At 38.3% G+C, this 24160-nt stretch overlaps 1 protein-coding gene across 3 annotated transcripts in view; it reads left to right on the top strand.

The window, feature by feature from the left end:
• LOC127444044 (microtubule-associated serine/threonine-protein kinase 1-like) overlaps positions 1 to 24160 on the top strand; it is a 106892-nt gene that overhangs the window by 15333 nt on the left and 67399 nt on the right. The gene's annotated exons all lie outside the window — the stretch shown is intronic.

Here is a 24160-nt window from a genome sequence, read left to right as displayed (position 1 = left end):
CATTTCTCAATAAGCCTGTAAAATCCTGAAGCACTGCTGTAGAGACTGTTAGTGAGGCGCTGGCCATGGTGCTAAACTTTGCTCTGTGATGATAGACTTACTCTGACTGTTTCCTCTGTGTCTATCTCTGTGTCGTTTGTGTAATCGTATGCCTGTTTATGGCTTAGATATAGCACCAAAACACCTTCATTTTACACTCTTGACTGTGTCAGTATGTGGGCATTATTAGATCTTGTGAGAGTTTTGTGCTTTTATATGCTGATCAGTTTAGAATGGCTGTTGTTTATGATGGGCTATATTTTGGACAGTGGCACCAGCATTAATATTCACTGTTACCTGCTAAGACCCTCTTCACGGGCACACAAATACAATAGTCAAGTCATTTTTATTTGTATAGCGCTTTTCATAACACACATTGTTTCAAAGCAGCTTTACAGAAAATCATGCATTAACAGAAAATGAAACTGTAATATCTATAAAGTCTTAGAGTCATCATTGTATAGTTTGATTAAATATGATTGTAAATTGTGTATTGAAATAAATAATTAAATAATAATTTTATTTAGAACCCCAGTGAGCATGCCAAAAGTGACTGTGGCAAGGAATACAAAACTCCATAAGATGTTGGTTAATGGAGAAAAATAACCTTGGGAGAAACCAGACTCACTGTGGGGGCCAGTTCCCCTCTCGCCAAACAGCGTGAATATAATGCCAATATTAGTTATTTATGTGCAATGCAAGTCATGGTTTAAAAGTAGCTGACACACCCACATCAGTCTCCTCCAATCCCATCCTTCCTCGAGCTAATTCCCCGGACATCTGATTAGTATTCTCACCTGTTCATCGTTTCCCTATCAGCTATTCATTTGTATATATAGACATTCCTCTACGAGGAATGTAATGGCTTTCTTCTTCAATGTTCCCTTGCATTCAAGCTTCAGCCGGTTGCGATCGGTTTCTTACAGAATGAGCTAAAGTGGCATACTTCATCTCTCTGTTGACTGGCAGGGTGCTCCAGTGGGGGGCCACCAACTGGAATCAAAATGGGGCAATCATTCACTCTTACAGAGCTTTCATGCAACACTTCCGAGGGAGGTATTCGAACATCCTGTGTCAGGCTTCCACTCCGGGGAGCAACTAACTCGTCTCCACCAAGGGCAACTTTCTGTCTTCGATTATGCCTTAAGATTCAGACCCTAGTGGTGGCCAGAAACTGGAATGAGCCTGCCCTCTTAACCACCTACCGAAAGGGGCTCAGTACCACCTTGCAACACCAGCTAGCCTGTGCCGATGACGCCATGGGGCTGGAAAGGTTCATTCAGTTATCTATTCAAGTCAATAATCGTCTGCATGCCTGTCCCGTACCAGTGTCCAGGTATTTCTTCCCTGAGCTGCGCCGGATGTCTGTTGATCCAGTGACAGATTTTTCAGAGGAGCCCATGCAGCTTAGTTCCACCTGACGAACGAAAGAGGCGACGAGTGGAAGACCGCTTTCGTCACTGTGACAGGTCACTACGAGTATCAAGTCACGCCCTATGGATTGGTTAATGCCCACTCCGTCTTTCAGTCTTTTATGAATGAGGTACTCCGGGACTTCCTGTACAGATTTGTTATTGTATACATCGATGATATCTTAATCTACTCGTCCTCCCTCACCGAGCATATCCACCATGTACAAGAGGTACTCCGTGAGCAGCACCTTTACCTCAAAGCCGAAAAATGTCATTCCCATCAACACTCTGTCCAGTTCTTAGGATACATCAGGAGTACAGATGGACCCAGAAAAATTACATCCTGGCCACAGCCCACCACCCTCAAAGAATTACAAAGTTTTCTTGGCTTTGCTAATTTCGACTGTAGATTAATCCGTGACTTCAGTAAAAAGGTCTCACCACTCACTGATCTGTTAAAAAATAAACCTAAAATCCTCTCCTGGACTCCTGCAGCCAGTCAAGCCTTCCAGTGGCTTAAATCTACCTTCTTCAGTGCCGCAATCTTGATACACCCTAATCCGGATCTCCCCTCCATTGTTGAGGTAGACATATCAAATAATGGTGTGGGGGCTGTCTTATCTCAACGACAGGGAACCCTAGCCAAACTTCATTCATGTGCGTTCTTCCCCAAGAAACTAACATCCACTGAACAAAACTATGATATCGACAACCAAGAGCTGCTAGCCATCAAATTGCCTCTGGAGGAATGGAGACACAGGTTGGAAGGGGACCGGTTCCTGTTTCAAGTTCTCACAGATCATCAAAATCTGGAATATCTTCGCTTAGCCAAAAGATTGAATCCCCGTCAGGCACAATGGGCCTTGTTCTTTACCCGGTTTCAGTTCATCGTCATTTATCGCCCTGGTTCTAAAAACCTGAAAGCCAATGCCCTGTCTTTGCCTAGTCGAACAAAGATACGGGTGGCCCCAGGTAACTCAAGAAGTCAGTAATTTCATACTTTCCTGTGAGGAATGTGCCATCTCCAAGGTTCCTCGTCACCTTCCAGGGGGGTAAACTCCTACCTCTTCCCATCCCTTAGCGGCCCTGGTCCCACAATGGCATGGACTTTGTCACTGACCTCCCTCCGTTTCAGGGATACCCCTGCATCCTGTTGGCAGTTGACCTTTTTTCCAAAGCCTGCTGACTGATTCCCCTTAAAGGCTCCCTACAGCGCTAGAGACCGCCAAACCTTTATTCCAGCATGTATTCCGTAACTTCAGGGTCCCTGAAGACATTGTCTTGGACAGAGGGTCCCAGTTCACATCCAGAGTCTGGAAGGCCTTTTTCCATATTCTCTGAGTTTCGGTCAGCCTGTCTTCTGGATATCATCCCCAGTCCAATGGGCAATCTGAGAGGAAGATTCAGGAGATCTGTCACCGGGATCAGCATGATTGGAGCCGATTTCTACCCTGGGCGGAATACACCCAAAATTCCCTCAAAAATCCTTCTACGGGGCTCACCACGTTCCAGTGTGTCTTGGGGTTTCAACCTCCCTTGTTCCCGTGGATGGGGGAGCCTTCAGATGTTCCGGCAGTGGATTACTCTGTAGTCTGTAAAACTCGGCACACATTCATCTACAATGAGCCATTTAGAATCAGAAGATCCACACTGATGCTCGACGTTCGACGATGTACCAACCCGGGCAGAAAGTGTGGCTCTCAACTCAGGACTCCCTTCAAAAAAGCTAAGGCCCTGTTATATTGGCCTCCTTCTCCATAACACAGCAGATTAATCCCGTTTACAATTACCCCCTCAGTATCGTATCACCCATAACATTCATGTGTCCCTTTTGAAACCTTACAAACCCTCTCTATCTACTCCTTACCAGGAACTGGTGAGGAATGTGGCCCTCCTCTGCCGCTGCTCCTGGAAGACTATATGGCGTACACAGTGTGATCCTTGCTTGACTCTCAGCGCTGAAATGGTCAACTCCAATACCTCGTTAGCTGGGAGGGGTAACGGTCCTGAGGAGAGGTCGTGGATTCCTCACAGTGACATTCTGGATCCCAATCTCCTCGCTGAATTCCATCATAACCACCCAGATCGCCCTGCTCCACTTCCACGTTGTTGACCTCGGCGTTGGGGTCTCTGTGCCTCCATAGCGGCCCGCTGGGGGGGGGGGGTTCTGTCACTCCCTCATCAGTCTCCTCCAGTCCCATCCTTCCTCAATCTAATTCCCCGGACTCCTGAGTAGTATTCTCACCTGTTCATCATTTCCCTATCAGCTATTCATCTGTATATATAGACTTCCTAGTTCAGTCATTCTTTGTCTAGTCTCCCATTATATTCACTGTGTGGATATATATCTTCCTTGTGGTGTCTAGATATCCTCATTGTGGATTACTTCCTATCTTTATTTTCCTGTTATCGTTCATTCTGTTATTGCTTCTCCAGTTGAGTCAATAAAATCCCACGATTGGATCCTACCTTTGCTTGGTTCAGTTCCTCTGTGAGAGTAGTAAACAAAGTAAGTGTTAAGGGCCAGTGTTTAAACAAAGATTTTGTATGAACTGTAAGATTAATGACTAATGTCTTTGAAGTCCATACTGGATTAACTGCAGAAGTTCACATAGATGCATTGTCCTTTGTTAGTTGGCTGATGAAAGCTTTTGTTGGCAATTAATTGAAAGTCTGTTTATTCCATTTTGTAGTCCTTCATTAGACCAAGGTGATGCAGGCAAAGATCAGTGAGATGCATCGCAGTTCAACTGGCAGGTCATTTCGGTGAGGTCTATCCTAAAACCAAGGTTCAGGGAGTGGCATATGAAGTATCCCATGTCTTTTGGTTGTACAGGTGCTCAAACCATATGCACATGCACACACATACCAAATGAATAGGGCCCTTTTGGGAGGTGTTTGAAAAGATGAAGAAATGCTTTTATGTCCAGAAATATGAAAGGGGGTTTATGTTTTATTATTCCAGCTAATAGACCTAATCAAATTATATTTTGGTTGCATTTGAGGGCAAATTTTTTTAATTGATTCTGTAAAATAGGCACATAATATCGGAATATCGATCGTAGGGCCCTGAATCAAATCGTATCGTGGCAGATTTTGAAGTATCTGCAAATATTGCATTGCAGGCCAAGAGAGTAGATACAAGATCGTATCGTGATTTAATGTCTGATTTACACCCCTACTACATATGGAGTAAAAAGGGCACTGCATACCAACATGCAAACATCATCCCAACGGTGAAGTATGATGGAGGGAGTATCATGATTTGGGGCTGCTTTGCTGCTTCGGGGCCTGGACCGCTTGCCATCATCGAGGGAAAAATGAATTCCCAAGTTTATCAAGATATCCTACAGGATAATGTCGGAGTGGTTGTGCGCCAGCTAAACTCAGTAGAAGTTGGGTGATGCAGCAGGATAATGACCCTAAACATCGAAGTAAATCCACTACAGAATGGCTTAAAAAAAAAAAAGAAGAAAACACCTTTTGAAGTGGACCAGTGGAGATGGAGATGCTGTGGAATGACCTCAAGAGAGCCGTTCACACCAGACATCCTAAGAATATGGCTGAGCTGAAGCAGTTCTGTAAGGAAGAATGGTCCAAAATTCCTTCTGAACGTTGTGCAGGTCTAATCCGCAGCTACCGGAAACGTATGGTTGAGGTTATAGCTGCCAAAGGAGGATTGACCTGTTATTAAATCCAAGGGTTCACTTACTTTTTCCACAGCACTGTGAATGTTTAATGGGATGTGTTCAATAAAGACATGAAAGATTATAACTGTTTGTGTGTTGTTAGCTTAAGCACATTGTGTTTGTCTAAACTTGTGACTTTGATGAAAATGAGATCACATTTTTTGATCAATTAATGCAGAAAACCAGCTAATTCCAAAGGGTTCACATACTTTTTCTTGCAACTGTAATACATATTAATGTATTTGCGCTGAAAAGACTTAAAAGGTTCATTTTTTATCATATAAAAGTTTTTTTTTCTTACAATTTCTATTATCTACATTATTATGATAATAGAATTATTATAAAATATACCTTTGTACAAAAATAATGAATATTATATTATGTTATAATACAAAGATGTTTTTAGCTAATGTAAAAATGAATATATTATACATTTTGAATTAAACTTTATATTGAATATGCTTAAAAGGCTGAAAAAGAGGGATACGTATTTGATATACTGTGTGTGTGTGTGTATATATATATATATATATATATATATATATATATATATACCAGCTGATAACAGATGAGTCTGTTTATACAAGACCTTTGTGCCCAGTACAGGTCACACTGTTTAATTGGGCTGATACAGTAGATTAATCAGCAGACAATCAATATGACATTTCCAGGACTGCTGAACCGGGCTGGATATTGTCAGTGTCTGATCTCATCATTGTCTGGACTGCCATGACTTTCACAACATAATATCACCTAGAAATCTAAAGAAGCTCACAACTTTAGCAATGTTTACAAATGCATTACCAAATGAAAATGATTAAATGTCATTCTTCCTTCTTGTAGTGAAAACATACCTTTTCTAAATTAGTCTAGGTTATATATTAATATCTAGATAACCTGATTTTTACTGGATTTTACTTTTTGCATTAAACCTTTTGAATCTATTTGGCTACAGTGGCTGTTTGGTCGAAATTATGGTTCCTCTGGTTAAAAAAAAAAAGAGTAATTTCAGACTAAATACATCAATGTCAAAATACAGTATATTGAGATATAATTGTTTTAGCTGTATCGCACAGCCATATAGACTTGTCAGGACAAACACACACTTTATACATTATTCCAGGTCTTATTTTCCCATTTACGAATTTGACCCAGTAACTCCTAAAACCTCTTCTGCGTCTCTCTCTCTGTCTGTCTCTCTCATCTATTTTTCATCTCTCTTTCCATTATCCAGATCATTCATTATTGAAATGAACATCTTTTAATGTCTGTTCGGGCCTGTATGCAGGCGCATATGTGTGTGTGTGTGGTTTGGGAGAAGGTGCCCCTAATCCCAGCAGACCCTCCAAACTGTGACATGAAGTGATGTGAAGGTTCAGGCATGGTTTACTGAGGCGAGTGAGCTATCTAGGGCACAAAGATGATGTCAGATTTTACAGACCCTGGCATAATGAGAGAGATGGGTGGGGCTCTGTGCACACGTCAAAATAAAATCCACCAATCAGAACTAGATTTCCTGTGTTTTACTTCTTGCATTAAACATTTTGAATCTATGTACTTGGCAGCAATGGCTGTTTGTTTCAGATGATGGTTCTCTTATTGAAAAAGAAAATATATATTATAAAAGTAGTGCATAAAGTTTAGTTTATTATTAGATTAGATTATTAAACATGTATTTACACACACACACACACACACACACACACACTATATATATATATATATATATATATATATATATATATATATATATATATATATATATATATATATATGTGTGTGTGTACTGGTGGCCAAAAGTTTGGAATAATGTACAGATTTTGCTCTTTCGGAAGGAAAATGGTACTTTAATTCACCAAAGTGATATTCAACAGATCACAATGTATAGTCAGGACATTACTGATGTAAAAAATAGCACCATCACTATTTGAAAAAAGTCATTTTTTATTAAATCTAGACAGGCCCCATTTCCAGCAGCCATCACTCCAACACCTTATCCTTGAGTAATTATGCTAAATTGCTAATTTAGTACTAGAAAATCACTTGACATTATATCAAACACAGTTGAAAGCTATTTGGTTCATTAAATGAAGCTTAACATTGTCTTTGTGTTTGTTTTTGAGTTGCCACAGTATGCAATAGACTGGCATGTCTTAAGGTCAATATTAGGTCAAAAATGGCAAAAAAGAAACAGCTTTCTCTAGAAACTTGTCAGTCAATCATTGTTTTGAGGAATGAAGGCTATACAATGCTTGAAATTGCCAAAAAACTGAAGATTTCATCCAAAGGTGTACACTACAGTCTTCAAAGACAAAGGACAACTGGCTCTAACAAGGACAGAAAGAGATGTGGAAGACCAGATGTACAACTAAATAAGAGGATGATTACATCAGAGTCTCTAGTTCGAGAAATAGACGCCTCACATGTCCTCAGCTGACAGCTTCATTGAATTCTACCCGCTCAACACCAGTTTCATGTTCAACAGTAAAGAGAAGACTCAGGGGTGCAGGCCTTATGGGAAGAATTGCAAAGAAAATCCACTTTTGAAACAGAAAAACAAAAAGAAAAGGTTAGAGTGGGCAAAGAAACACAGACATTGGACAACAGATAATTGGAAAAGAGTGTTCTGGATCTTAACCCCATTGAGTTTTGGGATCAGCTAGACTGTAAGGTGCGTGAGAAGTGCCCGACAAGACGGTCACATCTATGGCAAGTGCTACAGGAAGTGTGGGGTGAAATGTCACCTGAGTGTCTGGACAAACTGACAGCTAGAATTACAAGGATCTGCAAAGCTGTCGTTGCTGCACGTGGAGGATTTTTTGATGAGAACTCTTTGAAGTAGTTTAAGAAGTTCTGAAAATGTTTTTCAAATTTTAATAGTAATTTTGAACGTTATTAATGTCCTGACTATATATTGTGATCAGTTGAATGTCACACACAATAAAAGTACCAATTTCTTTCCATAAGAGCAAAATCTATACATTATTCCAAACTTTTGGCCGCCAGTGTATATATTCTGTATATCTTCTGTATTTATTCTCTATATATTTGCTAATAAAATTGGCCAGATGGATTTAATAATTGAAGTGATCTTGTAAGGCCCATGAAACCTGTGGTATATTGCATAAACAACATAACTTTTATATATTTGTATTATCTACTATATATATTTATTATATTTATAATATTTATATTATAACATTAATATTGTTGTTCAATTATATTGTTATATTTTACTGTTATAATAATATAATTATTTTTAAATATTATATTATATTATATTATATTATATTACATTATATTACACAACCATAATAATCTTGTATGGTCCTAGAAACCTCTGGAATATTGCCTGAACAAGATCAAATATATATATATATATTTTAATTATTTGCATATTTATTTTATAATGTTATATTTATTATATTACATTAATATAGCTATTTAATTTTATATATTTAATATAACATTGCTATAATAATATAATTTTTTATATATTATTTATTATTATTATTATAATAATTAATTGTATTTGTCATATATTATTTATTATTATATTATAATAATTATATTATTTGAATATAGTATTACATTACATAATTGAATAACAATACTAATGTAAAAATTATGTTTTATAAAATTACTGTGGATGATATATGATAAACAAGATTATATTATATTATATGATAAAAAGACAATTTTTTAGTTGACATAAAAATGAAATCGACACAAGAAACCTGTGGGATATTACATGAACAACATCAGTATAATCCTTTTCTCTCTTTCTTTTTACCCCTCCCATGTGTCACTTAGATTTCCATTACCATTGCCACAGCCCTGAGCCCTCAGCTCTGATAGGCTTTTAATGGCCACACACACACATACACACACACACACACACACACACACACACACACTGACAGCCCTCCTATGGTTACTCCTGTTCAGTACCCCCCCACCCCCCACCCTGCTGTCTTTACTTCCTGGCTTGGCACATTACCCTTGAGAGCCACCTTCTCTCTCTCTCTCTCTCTCTCTCTCTCTCTCTCTCTCTCTCTGTCTCTCTGTATCCTTGCTTGCTCTCCATCACTCTGTTCGTGGACAGCCGAACACAGTCAGACGAGCTCAGAGCATGTGTGAAGGAGGATGTGAGTGTGTCATCATGGCATAGACGGCTGCTTTCTGTGACTCTGTGTTAAAGTGTGTGCTGACACACTCGGCTACCGTTGTCCCTCTCATCGTGTGTGTGTGTGTGTGTGTCCACGCCTGCCAAACGGGCATCTTGTCTAGCAACATGTTCCGTCGAACCAAAAGGTAATTATTGGATCACTTGTGGAATTTTTACTTATCAGTAATATGCTGCTTCTGTTTGATTTGATGTTTGCTTCTCTTATGATGAAATTGATGATGATGATGACTTTGTTGTTTTTGATGATGATGATGATGTTGATGATGATGCACTGTTGTTGTTTACTGTGATGTCAGCATCTCTCTCCTCCATGCTGTTTCTTGGAAGGTTGACAGTTTTGCAAATATGTTTGCACATGTGAAGCAATTATATCCTCTCTTTGTTAAGGGAATAGTTTAACCAAAAATGACAAATCTATCATTATTTACTCACCCTCATGTCATTCCAAACCTGTATGATTTTCTTATTTCTGTGGAATACAAATGAGGAAATGAATGTACTGGCCTCTCTTTTCCATACAATAAAAGGGAATGGAGACTCTGGCTGTTCAAGTTTAAAAAAATAGTCAATAATACTTGTACACTATATTTCAAGTCTTATGGAAGCCATACGATAGCATTGTGTGAGGATCATGTTTACTGAAATATAAGTTTTTATTCACTGATAATCTTCCATCTGCTCTGCAGCAGCTCCGAAATCTCATTTGTGTTTGTGTTCATATTCAAAAATGCGATGCTGCGACAGAGGGTAGCTTATTCAATTAAAAACGTAAACTGAATTTGAAAACTTACAAATGTACATTTTATTTAAAAATCTCCTTTTCTGTACAATGGAAAAAATATATAGTATAGAGGTTTGAAATGACATGAAGGTGAGTAAATAATGACAGATTTTTTTTATGTACTGTTCCTTTAACTACAGTATATACAATATATTGGCCAGGCTGATTATGTGGCCGATTTGTGACCAATACAGACTGATTTCACAGTGAATTCATCAACAGTAGGTCGAAAGTTTAGCTGCTAAAATTGGTCTGTGCTTACCGAAATTCAAAGCACTGCCCCCAGTGGCCAAAGCGGGTTTCTGGGTCAAATGTCCTCAGAGGGGCGCCAAAAATGAGGCCTCAATATACTTCCAGAGAAGTTCTTATTCATTCTTCGTTCAATGGTAAAAAGTAGTTCTAAACTGCCGAACAATGGTATACTGTTTCCGAACATTCAGACACCCGCCACACCACTGTGGGAGGCGTTTAGAAGTACATATAAATATGAGGACGCTACATGTAAAACCTAAATTTATGTGACATTAAAATGTGTTATCAATGACTTTAAGCCTTATTCTGTGAGGTCAGTAAAAGAAGCTGATGATGATTTAAAGTAATATATATGCAGTAGAACATTTTTAATTTGTCTTGTTTACATTCTGAATTCATGGCACTAATGTGCTAACACGCTATACGCAGCCACAATATGCGCTGATTACACTCTGTTTTTGTCATTTATGATGACACTGATACTGCTGCAAAGATCAGTGTATAAAAGTGTTAAATGTTCATAATAAAGACAAAAGAATGATGATAGAGGCATATCTTATTTTGGGTAGATGTGTAAATGGCTTTCACTGCAGATGGCACATGAGTGAATGGGCACTTGAGAGTATTTGAGTAGATTTTACTCCTTTTTTATACTAATTAAACAAAACAAAAAAATTGCATGACACGGTCTTTGAAGATTTCTCTAAATGAATGATCGTACAGATGTAGGTAAATTTGCACCAGCTTGCTAATAACTCTACACGCCGGTGTGTTCATGTTGACTGATTTTGACTGACTGAACAACATAAACAGAATCAGCTGTCCGCGTCAAGGTAGGTGGAGCTCCAGGTCACACTTGCAGATGACATGGACCAATGGCAGTAAAAAGGTGTTAAGCAGTCATTTAGAAGTTTCCTAAAAGTTTGCTCGGGCGAGCTGTTACAAAACTCAGAAACAAACACAAAAACAGATTTTGTTCTAAATTACGTCATACCCATTCGTTCTTAGATTTCCAAGCCTCAACCCTAAACCTTACCGTCAATAGAGTATAAATGTATTCTTAGAGATTAAATGGAACCTCCGAATCACACTTGTCATTGATTATGCGAACGCGATTACTTCCTGGTTTCAATGAGGGGCGCAAACCCAGGTCGCAACGCACTTCCGGTTGCTCTGCAGGAAAAGGTAAACATGCTTGAACCGGTGCAAAAATGTCTGATGTGAGATGGCACTTGTCAGTAACTTGGCATAATGGGACTAATGTCTGGGTACTGGAACATTCATAAGTAACATTCTGGCTTCCCGTGTGATCATGTTGACTATATTTGTGTTTGTGTGTTGTGGCCGTCGTGTGCGTTGTGTGTGTCTGTATGTATGTGTGTGTGATGTGTGTTACAGGAGAGATTAAAGTGGCTCTCTCTCTCTCTCTTTCTTTATCTCTGTATGTCCCCTGTGGTGCTCCATGCTGTCTACACTGATGCTGGTTAGCTTAGATTAGTCACATTCTGCAATATGTGTGTGTGTTTGTGCATGTCAGTGATGTCTACAGGATTTCGCTTTGCAGCTACCCCCTAACATTTTTATGTTTGAATTTATTATTATTATTATTATTATTATTATTAAAAAACATTTATAACAACAAAACTCTGCAACTGTGTTGCAGATGTTTATTTTACTACACAATGTCATATTTACAACTAGTCCTGTAACCAAAGATTGCGCTAGAAAGAAAATCTTTATCCGTCACCATGACGAATTGAGTTGTAAAATAGTCTATTTTTATCTGTCATAATTGTTTTCATTTTTATAAGTACTAGGGCTAAATTCAGGGGTGTGGCATCCATTATTAAGCAATATCACATGAGCAAGAGTGCTGTATGGCCCTATTACAGCACGGCTGTGATTTGGCCACAGGCCGAATGTTGCAGGTATTAACAGCTGTGCTGATTTAGGGCCATACAGCATGATTGTGAGTGTGATATTGCTTTTATACAACAGTCCAAAAAACAAGTAAATACACAAACTAAGATAAAATAAGGACTGTCACACACACACACAAAAAACAAAACAAAAAAAAACGCACTTGTGTACGCCACTGATCAGGATCTGCCGTTGCTAGTTTAAAAGATGCGCCCAATCCTCCGTTACTAATTAAAAAACGTCACTTTAGAACTAGTAACAACAGGTTAGGCTGTTTCTGACAAGTTTTTGGAGAAACAAGGATGTGTGTGTGTTTGAGAGAGAGAGAGAGAGAGACCGATTGAGCATGTGTGATTACCTTAGTCTGTCGCGACTCCCAAGCAGAGATGAAGAGTAAAGCTAAAGATGTTTGTCAGCTTGCTGAAGATAATGGAATTTTGGTCCAATACATCCTGTTTTCTCTGTGTAAAAATAGCCGTATTTAGCCAAGTTTTTCTTGGTAGCCAGTTCATTTTTCTCTATACATTTTTAAATATTGAGTGCAAACTTATAATATTATGCTTAATCCACCACTCTCTATTTCTTTTTTTCTGGAAAGTCATTCATATGTAATAGTGGATTTTGTTTTGGTCTTGGAGCGAATGGGTAAGTGAAAATAATATTTGCTGTGATCTCCCATTCACTCTCATTCACCGCTGTCGAAGTTTACCTTGCAAACTTCCGCGTTCCAAAACCAGGAGTGTGAAAAAGGTTTATTACCCACATAACTGTGTGTAAATGTTTATTTTTTTAAAATCAATAAAAACAAAGTTGGACAGAATATGTACATATATAAATATAAACAAATATATGTAAAAAAAAAAATATAATATATAATAAACATACCTCTTAAAATGTAGATCTTTGCAGATATTTTGCAGATTAATTGCTCATATTTTCCCTCTTTATATCTGCAGTGTTTTAATTCCTTCCCCAGATTATTCTTGAGAAAAAGTGAAAAGCACTATGCTTTGACAAGCACTGTTTCTGCAATCCTTTAAACAAAGTAAGCCTCAAAGACTCAAATAGCCACAAGTAATATTGTTCATGACTTATTTTCAGCATTTTTATAAGGCGTCAGCATTATTCAGCAAGCCGCAATTCTGCACCCAGTAATGCTTTGCTGTATGAATCAATTATGCAAATAACTACTACTCATAGCTTTACTGTTTGCCGATTTTATTTACGCTGCTGTTATTGAATTTGATGTAACTTGCAGTTATTTGTCATTTTGTGATTATTCTGAGTTCATCTTATACTTAATATGCTGTTTTTGGTTGTCACCATTACTGTGATTTGTATGTCAAATAATGAAGTCCATGCGAGTTATGAAGTGAACATGCGCATGTGGAAACCGTGCCACTGTGTAAGTGATTTCAAAATAAGAGTCAGTACATGATTTCAAAATAAAAGACTTTGTATTGTTTGACCTTACTAAATTTATTGAATTCTCACTCTGTTATGGGTTCCGCACATCAATGTTGGAGCCTAGGACGGGCCAGTACTTGCGCAGCAGCAGGCTAGCCTAAATTACCCAGCGGCCCACTGGGAAAATGCCTGGTGCTCCAGATGGCCAGTCCGCCTCTGCTGGGTGCAGTAGAAAACGGAAATAATCAGGAGATTTTAGAAAAGATGCAAAAACAAATAAACAATATTTAAATTGAACCTACTATACATTACAATTTATTGGTCTGCATACAAACAAACACAAAATAACTAAATAACGAAAGAATAAAGAAATAAACTGCAGGACTTTTGCCCGTGTTATTTATATACAGAGTCAGTTTAGAAGAGACCGACCACTGGTATTAAAATGAATGGGAGAAACTGGAACGCCCGCCTTACAGGTAAAAGAGCCAATCACCTTTTAGATAAAGACATCGCATGTCAGTCAACTCAAGAACACACATGCGCAGGGGGCCTGGGTAGCTCAGTGAGTAAAGACGCTGACTACCACCCCTGGAGTCGCGAGTTCAAATCCAGGGCATGCTGAGTGACTCCAGCCAGGTCCCCTTAAGCAACAAAATTGGTCCGGTTGCTAGGGAGGGTAGAGTCACATGGAGTAACCTCCTCGTAGTTTCTATAATGTGGTTCACGCTCTCAGTGGGGCGTGTGGTGAGCTGCGTGTGGATTCCGCGGAGAACAGCGTGACTCCTCCACACGCGCTATGTCTCTGCGGTAATGTGCTCAACAAGCCACATGATAAGATGCATGGATTGACTCAGACGCAGAGGAAACTGAGATTCATTCTCTGCTACCTGGATTGAGGTGAGTAACTACGCCACCATGAGGACTTAGAGCACATTGGGAATTGGGCATTCCAAATTGAAAAAAAAAAAAAAAAAAAAAAAAGAACACGCATGCACATTAACTGATCCAGCCATTTAAAAAAATAATAATATTGAGGCAAAGCAACACAATTTATGGTACTATTGTTGTCAGATTTTACTGCTGATTTGAAATATTTTCTTTGATCATAATCTTGACCAACCATTTTGGAAATTTCAGTCTTTCCACATTCAAGTAGATAGGAGCTGCACTTTTATGCTGCTTGTTTACAAAGTGGACATAATGGACTGGCTTGCCTTGAAATAGGCTTTGATATATTAACCAATCACGACCAAGTACGCTGATAAACAAGTTCAAGTGACTGCCCGGCCTTGCTGTATAAACCTTGAAAAGAGATGCGGCCAATGTGAAAGCCAGTGACGTAGATTTGGCTTGAAAACTGAGGGGGGTTGCAGCGTGAAGCATTTACATGTTTCCATTGATCATGGTATAATCGGGGGGAGGGGGGGGGGGTTGTTCTTGCTTGTTTTGATTACTGGGGGTGTTGCTTCCCCCCATCCACCCTGGAATCTACGCCCTTGGTGAAAGCCCATACGCAACGCGTTGCTCACACCCCGCTCACAGAGGATATAGGAATCCGGCGTTACACATCTGCGCTGCTCTTAAACTTTGGTTTAGAATGCCATAAACACAAGTGGAGTCGCTGTCCTTTTCTGCATATCGCGGCCCTCTTCGGTATACTGCGGCACCATTTTGCGGCCCTCTTCAGCTCGTCGTGGGCCGTTCAGCATAACGCGGTGGCCCGTTTCTTTTTATCGCGGCCCGTTCGCCCCATTCGGCCCCATTTCATGGCCGGCCCACAGGGAAAAGTCCCAGTTCTCACTATGGCCAGTCTGCCCCTGCATACATACACAAGTTTGTGGAAATTTTTCAGGGTGCCAGATATCAACATAAAGTGACACAGACACATATCTGTATCTCAGTTAAAGCTTAAATATGTAATTTCTGCGACACCGAATGAAATTGCAAAAATAAACAATGCTTTCTGAATACGTCCCTCATCTGCCGTTGAACAAACAAATAGCCCCACCCCCAACTAACGCTGGTTAAGTAACATTGTTGGGGTGGGTCTAAGCAGGTTGCTTAAAACAAGCACAGGAATTTTTTAGCGCCACAGAAACACCTGGTTTACAGCTTGTGAGAAAATGTTTCCTCGAAATCTGAACACAATTGGTCAAAAAAGATGCATATTACCAGGTACAGTATGGCAATGGCGCCTTTCAACTTGTGATTGGATTGCCCAAACCAATCCTTAACACCAGGGAATAAATGGGGCACACACACACACACACACACTGCGGGAGTAAGAGAGAGAGTGAAGTCAAAACTGATGCACTAGGTAAAACATGTTTCTTGTTTCTTTTTTATTTGCCAAAATGACATACAGAATTTGAATTATCTATCAATGTTTAAAAACGTCTGTAAATAACAGAGAATTTTTTGTTATCGCAACCCCTGTCCGTAACTAGCATTTAAAGTAATTAGCCAATTAGCATTTTTAGCATCAAAAAGTACGTTTAAAACAGTATTATTCTCGCTCATTTCGAGTCAGACAAAATAACCTGTGGCTCAGTGATTGAGTGAGTCAACAGAGCTGATTCAGTGAGTATGACTGATTCTGTCCATGATTCAGACGGATGACTCCTGTGATTGATTCGGACTCATTCAACTGATACATTATAAAAAACTGTACCAACTAAGTGATTTGTAGTATCATGAAGCCAGACCTTTGACCAACATAAAGTCTGGTCCAGATTGCAGCTAATTCTTGCAGAAAACCACCAACTGAGACAGGAATAGACCATCTGACCTACATGTAAAGTGAACAAACACAGTTTGTTTTGTTTGTATTTGCTTTTTAGGGACAGGTTTATCAAAAATCCAACACTAGAAAAAAATGTATTAAAAAAATTATGCGGTAGTCTCTGCAAACTTTTGTACAGAAAACACTGAAAGCTTGTTTAGGAAAATGAGATTAGACGTGTGGGTTAAGGCCTAGATATACTTCCGGAGGAGTTCTTATTCATTCTTCGTTCAAAGGTAAAAAGAAGTTCTAAACAGCCGAGCAATGGGTATACCATTTTTGCGAACAGTATACCATTGACACCCACCACGCCGCTGTGGGTGGCGTTTAGAAGTACATATAAATATGGACGCTACATGTAAAACCTAAACTAATATGACATTGAAATGTGTTATCAATGACTTTATGCCTCATTCTATGAGTAGAAGTCACACTAGATCATTAAAAGAAGCTGTTTTAATCACTCAATGATTTAAAATAATATATATGCAGTAGAAAATGTTTAATTTGTTTGTTTATATTTTGAATGCATGGCACTAATGTGCTAACACACTATACGCAGCCACAATATGCGCTGATTACACTCTGTTTTTGTCATTTATGATGACACTGATACTGCTGCAAAGATCAGTGTATAAAAGTGTTAAATGTTCATAATAAAGACAAAAGAATGATGATAGAGGCATATCTTACTTTGGGTAGATGTGTAAATGGCTTTCACTGCAGATGGCACATGAGTGAATGGGCATTTGAGAGTATTTGAGTAGATTTGATTCCTTTTGTAGATTAATTAAACAAAACAAAAAAATAAAAAAAATCACATGACATGGTCTTGGAACATTTCACTACATGAACGATTGTACAGCTCTAATAACTCTACATGCCGGTGTGTTCTTGTTGACTGATTTTGACTGACTGAACAACATAAACAGAATGAGCTGTCAGCATTAAGGTAGGTGGAGCTCCAGGTCACACCAACCGATGATGTGGACCAGTGGCAGTAATAAGGTGTTAAGCAGTCAGTTCGAAGTTTTCCTAAAAGTTCACCCAGGCGAGCTGTTTCGAAGCACCAAAACGAACGCAAAAACACCTTCTTTTTGGCCAGATTTTGTTCTAAATTACATCACACTTGTTTGTTCTTCGATTTTGTAAACAGTATATTTGGGCCTTTAGAGCTACATTTACTCTAAAAAGCACTCAAACATTTTGAGTTTGCAATTTACAAGAAGCATCTGCTGACATGGACCATGCTTCACAAAAAAGAGATCTCAGAAGACCTACAATCAAGAATTGTTGCTTTGCATAAAGCTGGAAAGGGCTACAAAGTTATCTCAAAAAGCTTAGATATTCATCTGCCCACAGTTAGACAAATTGTCTATAAATGGAGACGATTTAGTACTGTGGCTACTCTCCCTAGAAGTGGCCGTCCAGTCAAGATGACTCAAAGGGTACACCGCAGAATGCTTAATGAGGTAAAAAAAAAAGAACCTTAGAGTGACAGGTAAAGACTTGAAGGAATTATTGGGTCTGGTTAACATCTCTGTTCATGAATCTACTATACTAAAAAAACATTAAACAGGCATGATGTCCATGGCAGGACACCACGAAGGAAGCCGCTGCTTTCCAACAAAAACATTGCTGCATGACTGAAGTTTGCCAAAGACCAACTTAAAACTCCACAACGATGAAACTAATATTGAATTGTTTGGGAAGAACCTGCAGCACTACGTATGACATAAAAAGGGTACCGCATACTAACATAAAAATATCATCCCAGCGGTGAAGTACGGCAGAGGGAGCATCATGATTTGGGGCTGCTTTGCTGCTTTGGGGCCTGGACTGCTTGCCATCAGAGAGAAAAATGAATTCACAAGTTTATCAAGATATCCTACAGGATAATGCCAGGGTGGCTGTGCACCAGCTGAAGATCAGTAGATGTTGGGTAATACAGCAGGACAATGACCCTAAACATTGAAGTAAATCTACTACAGAATGGCTTCAAAAAAGAAAATCCACCTTTTGAAGTGGCCCAGTCAGAGCCCAGACCTTAACCCAACAGAGATACTGTGGAATGACCTCAAGAGCCGTTCACACCAGACATCCTAAGAATATAGCCGAGCTGAAGCAGTTCTGTAAGGAAGAATGGTCCAAAATTCCTTCTGAACGTTGTGCAGGTCTAATTCGGAAATTACCGGAAACACTTGGTTGAGGTTATTGCTGCCAAAGGAGGATCGATCAGTCATTAAATCCAAGGGTTCACTTACTTTTTCCACAGCACTGTGAATGTTTAATGGGATGTGTTCAATAAAGACATGAAAGATTATAATTGTTTGTGTGTTGTTAGCTTTATCACATTGTGTTTGTCTAAACTTGTGATTTGATGAAGATGAGATCAGATGTTATGACCAATTAATGCACAAAACCAGCTCATTCCAAAAGGTTCACATACATTTTCTTGGCACTGTAGCCAAGTGTAATTTAAAAACTTAAATGTAATATACAATTTGCTGGTGGATTTCTAGTTTACTTGCTGCTTGGTGCCTCAAAACAAAAAAAGATTTGATGAAACTAACCAAGAAAACTGAAAAATACAGTGACTAGTTATTCCTCAGAAAGTGGTCATTGTATGAATCTGATATAAAAAATAAATAAAAGAAAATTTGTTTGAGCAACGGAAGTTGCATAAAGCCAGACAATCTGATTAGAACTGCCGATTTTTTGACAGTGGCTGCCAGTTTTATATGCAATATGCATTAGACGGTCAGTTAAATGCCAACGTCATGAATGCAATATGGACTTTGCATTGTGAATTGCGCTTTGAAATGTTTGGAATACAATGATATGTGATAAGGACCTTGTGCAGCTAGAAGTATTTGCATTCATGTAATTTAATAGAGTGTATTTAAGGCTTAATGTATGTATGTTTTGATATTTGACAGGGTCTTTTAGTCTGTAACTTGAGATGAGCTGCTTTGAGCCTCAAATGCTATTATGGAAGACACAGACGTAGAGATATATGGCGAGGGAATATGAATGAGAGAGAGAGCGGGAAATGAAGAGCCTGAGGAGATGTCTTGGCCTATATTTGAGAACATCAGAGTGGGTTAACGGAGTTCCTCTACAACACCTGCTACTCCCTTTTGCTTTCGCTCTCTTTTTATCCTGCACTTCTCTGTGAGTCGTTAACAAGTGTTTTAACTCAACATGAAATGCGAGTTCTCTCTGCCAGCACATATCAAAGACTGTACAAGAGAGAGTTTGGAACAGCCACTCTAAGAGAGAGTCAGAAAAAGTAAAGTATGTCCACAAGTGCTGAGCATGCTCTGGGATTAAAAAAACAAAACAAAAACAGGACTCAGCAATTGATTTGGGCGATATATCGAATATTCACAATATATTTGCATTGATTTTGCTGGCGATATATGAAATTAAGCAACATTGTGAATATTACAATGATTTTAATGTGCTTTTCATTTGGAAAAACTTGCTTCATACCATGTGACCAATGTTTGGTTTTCAATCATTGAAAATTGGTAAAATGTTACCATTTATGGTTGGATGCCGTTGAGAGCCCCATATCCCTACGATTTAACCATATAGATCCTTAATAAAAATATACAAAAAAGATAAGATAAGAGAGACTTTAAGAATTTTTTTTAGTAGTGTCTCTGATTTAAACTTGAAGTCAACATGTTGTGTATAATTAAGAATATGAAAGAGTCTTTTGTAAACAAGAAAAATTATTGCCAAAACACTCATATGGCGAAATCATAAGTGTGAAATGAATTCAGAGTTCTCTAGAGATCACATAGCATTAATATATCATTCCACACACAATTTTATACACACCGGCACGACTTCACTGCCTGCAGAACCTCCGCTCAGGAAATTAAAGCACAGCATGAAAAATGACAGGATGATATTCTTGCGGCATAAACTTGTTTGTTGTTTGCTCTCATAAACCTGTTGGTTTGTGATTTTGTAATCTGTCAGATTAGTGTTTGAGTTGATGTTGATCCTTTGATGTGTAGAGTGCAGAGTTCAAGTCACTGACCCTGAATCAGTTTATGGCACTATCAGACTGACCTGCTGAGGACACGATTAATTCAGCACTGAGGGGCCGGTTGCACCAGCTGTACGTAAGTTACAACTTAGCCTAGTTGTGGCGTAAATGGGCACTAAGTCACAATTTACGGACTACTAAATATTTGAGAGTTGCACCATGAAACTTAGGTAGAACGTAACCCTACATATAAACTAAATATTTACTGAAGCCTCCGACCAGGAGCATCGGTTGGAATAAAAAAGCAGGCTGATATTTTCTGACATCAATGAGCTCATGTTTTGCGTGATTTGCATCAATCATTTCGACATACAGTATGATGTTGGCATTTACACTCGTTTACATTTACGAGAGAGAAAAAAATCGTACTTTTAAGCAGCTCTTCAGCATGAAACCGATCTAACGGTGCAGTTTTCAGGGTGTGTCGCCCGGTGTCAAGTTTCAACACATTCAAAATATATCTAGGATATTAAAATGATTAAAATGAGTAAGTGTCTATTTTTCCAGCCTGTTGTATTAGTATTTATTTATCACCTCTTATTTATTTTAGATACCAGTTCCTATATATTGTTATTTACACAGGGCAAATATATGATTTATCAAATCTACTTTTATTACGTATCACATATTAATGGGGATATAATTTATTACAGCTGACAGTTACGAAAGCAAACAAGGTTTGAACATCAACCATAGCGAGATAAACTGAAATTCACAGCTTTTTAACACTTCTGTGTCAAATTTGAAGGGTGTATATTGGATCAGTACAGGTAAACGTCATATTATGCGACTACGAATTACTTTATGGAGAGCTTACGACCTACTAGTTAAGTCTTGCCTTAAGAACAGGTGGTGCAACCAAATTAAGCACTGACTTAGTTACAAACTAACTAGTAGTTACTAAGCCTTTAGTGTGAACTTTACGTCCCAACTTATGTAAGACCTTGGCCCCATTCACTTCCATTGTAAGTGCCTCACTTTAACCCAGATTTTTGCTTTTTTTTTTAAAGAAAAGGTAGGGCAAATCCAAATAAATTTTTATGGTAATCAATATTATGCCACAAATGCTGTCGATTGAGTTTAACTAGTCTTGAACAAGGAATATTTTTTAATAATTTTTTTGTCACTAATTAAATGTAAATAAAACTGTACCCTCCTTTGTACAAAAGGCCTTGCTTTCATTGAAGCTCACAAAATGGTCTTTGAAACATTCACAAAACATGATGGATGACATAAATCATTACATTTTACTAAATCTTGTGGAGTCTACATCATTTTGAGTGCATGATCGAGAGAAAAAAAGAAAAAAGAAAAGTTTAAAATTTAAAGTGTGCATTCTGAAGTTCAGACTTCTGCTAACCTTTGAATTATCAGTTGAATTATTGGTTTGTCATATGTATATATCGGTTTGTCACTTCCAGTCAGATTAAATTCTGGCCCAACTTTGTATGTCCAGAACAAGGCTTTACATTCAAGTTTTGGATAAAAGTTACCAGCTTAGCTGATCTGTGCTTTAGTGAATTGCATCAAATCCTGAACTTAGTGTTCCAGTGAGAAACTGCCAAACTAATTTTAGATCAGTTTGTAGGAGCAACACAGATCTAAAGCTTAATAGGATTTATTATGTCTGACTATTTTATTATTGTACACCAGAAATCAGATAAAGATGGAACAATGTCCTTCCTTTCCACAAACAATAATTGTTCTGCTACCAAGAGATTAAATAGATATCATAAGGAAAATGATGAATACAGCCAACATCAGGTTGAACAGGATTAGCGTTTGGCAGACCACTTGTCATGTGGAACAGTTGTGCACAAACCTGGAAAACAATCTGATTAAACCGCCTCTGCTATTGTTAGTCTGAAACAATTCACTTTGTGGCCTCACAGCATTAGTGACAAATCTATTTCTACTGTTTTAAATTTGTCCATAAATTTCATGTAGCCTAAAATAATAAATGCATCACATGATATGCTAGCTGAATCCAAATAAAAAAGACTTCAGCACTGCTCAATATGCCAATACTGATTTTTCAGTTCATCTTTTATGTGCACCTGGCATTACTGCTAAGTTAACTAGTCTTCCATTTAACTTAGAAGACTATCAAGACTATTTTTTACTATCAATCTCCACTTTCAGTTTCACATTATTCTTCTTTTGTTTTTGGTAATTCACATTTGTCGTACATATCGCCACCTACTGGACAGGGAGGATAATTTATATTAAAAAAAGACTTAAATATTGATCTGTTTCTCACCCACACTTATCATATTGCTTCAGAAGACATGGATTTAACCACTAGAGTCGTATGGATTACTTTTATGCTGCATTTATGTGCTTTTTGGAGCCTAAACATTTTGGTACCCATTCACTTGCATTGTATGGACCTACAGAGCTGAAATATTCTTCTAAAAATCTTTGTGTTCAGCAGAAAAAAGAAAGTCATAAACATCTGGGATGGCATGAGGGTGAGTAAATGATGAGAGAATTTTCATTTTTAGGTGAACTATCCCTTTAAGGCACTTTCACACTTTAGCTTTTGGTAGACGCCAGAGTTTTGTTCGTTTGGTTGGTTTGATAGCATAGTAAGTAACATACTGCAAGGCCTTTGGTTTCAGACACATCCCTTAAGCCCTGTGCTGTTATGTTAGCACATTGGCTAACAATGGTTTGTTGTGTTAATGAGATACAGAACTGGTCCTCAAATCAGATTTCCCACCTCAGATAATATTTACTTAACATGGGAAGTATAAAAAAATTCTTCACACTTCAGACAAACAACATTTTCTTGTTAACTATAGCTAACTCGGTAGGCTAGTTGAAACTACCCTTATATAAATAAAAATCAGTTGCCTTTAAATATGTAAATGGTGACCTGCATATTCTTGTTTACCTCTGTGGGAAATGGAAGATGAACATTTACAGTGACAACAAAACACCTCATTTGCATTTTCATGTGTTGATAGGCTTCTTACAGCTCATTGTTGAATACGCATTTTTGTTTGGGCATTTCTTCAGCTTAGCTAGCTAGATAACATGAGAAACTGCTTTCACTGAGAGGACGACAGCAAGCAGTGTCAAGTGCATGAAGTTATTGCTTTATCAACCAGATATATTGCAAGCTGATTTTTCTAAAGATGTTTTAGAAGAGTCAGCAAATCAACTTCCAGTGGCACAGAAACAGCTTTGCTTCTGTAATGTCATCCTATTGAGAACCACATATGATACCAGAGATGGTAGCTAGAAGGACATTGAGGATATTTAATTTTAAAATCAGTGTGCCAGGTGATGGCAGAACATTTTCGGGACACACTTTATGAAACCGGGACTGTTCTGGGGTAATTGGGACACATGGTCACCCAACAGTTATTTTTGTCCTTTCTATCACTCTTTCCTCCCACCTACTTACCATGAGCAGAGAAAGTGAAGATGGTTCTTTTGCTTTGCTCTCTCACATTGCCTCTGAGTCTAAATTTATCCCATTCACCTCTTCTTAGAATATTCCTCTGAGCCTGTTCTTTCACTCATTCATTTTCACACTCATCTGTTCTTTTCTTCTTTGACTTTTCTTCTCTTCTGTGAATCTGTGAAAACCAGTATCTGCTCTAGTACTGACATCC

This window comes from Myxocyprinus asiaticus, chromosome 7 (assembly GCF_019703515.2).
Source record: "Myxocyprinus asiaticus isolate MX2 ecotype Aquarium Trade chromosome 7, UBuf_Myxa_2, whole genome shotgun sequence".
Taxonomy (NCBI): domain Eukaryota; kingdom Metazoa; phylum Chordata; class Actinopteri; order Cypriniformes; family Catostomidae; genus Myxocyprinus; species Myxocyprinus asiaticus.
This window is presented reverse-complemented; position numbering and strand designations above follow the sequence as displayed.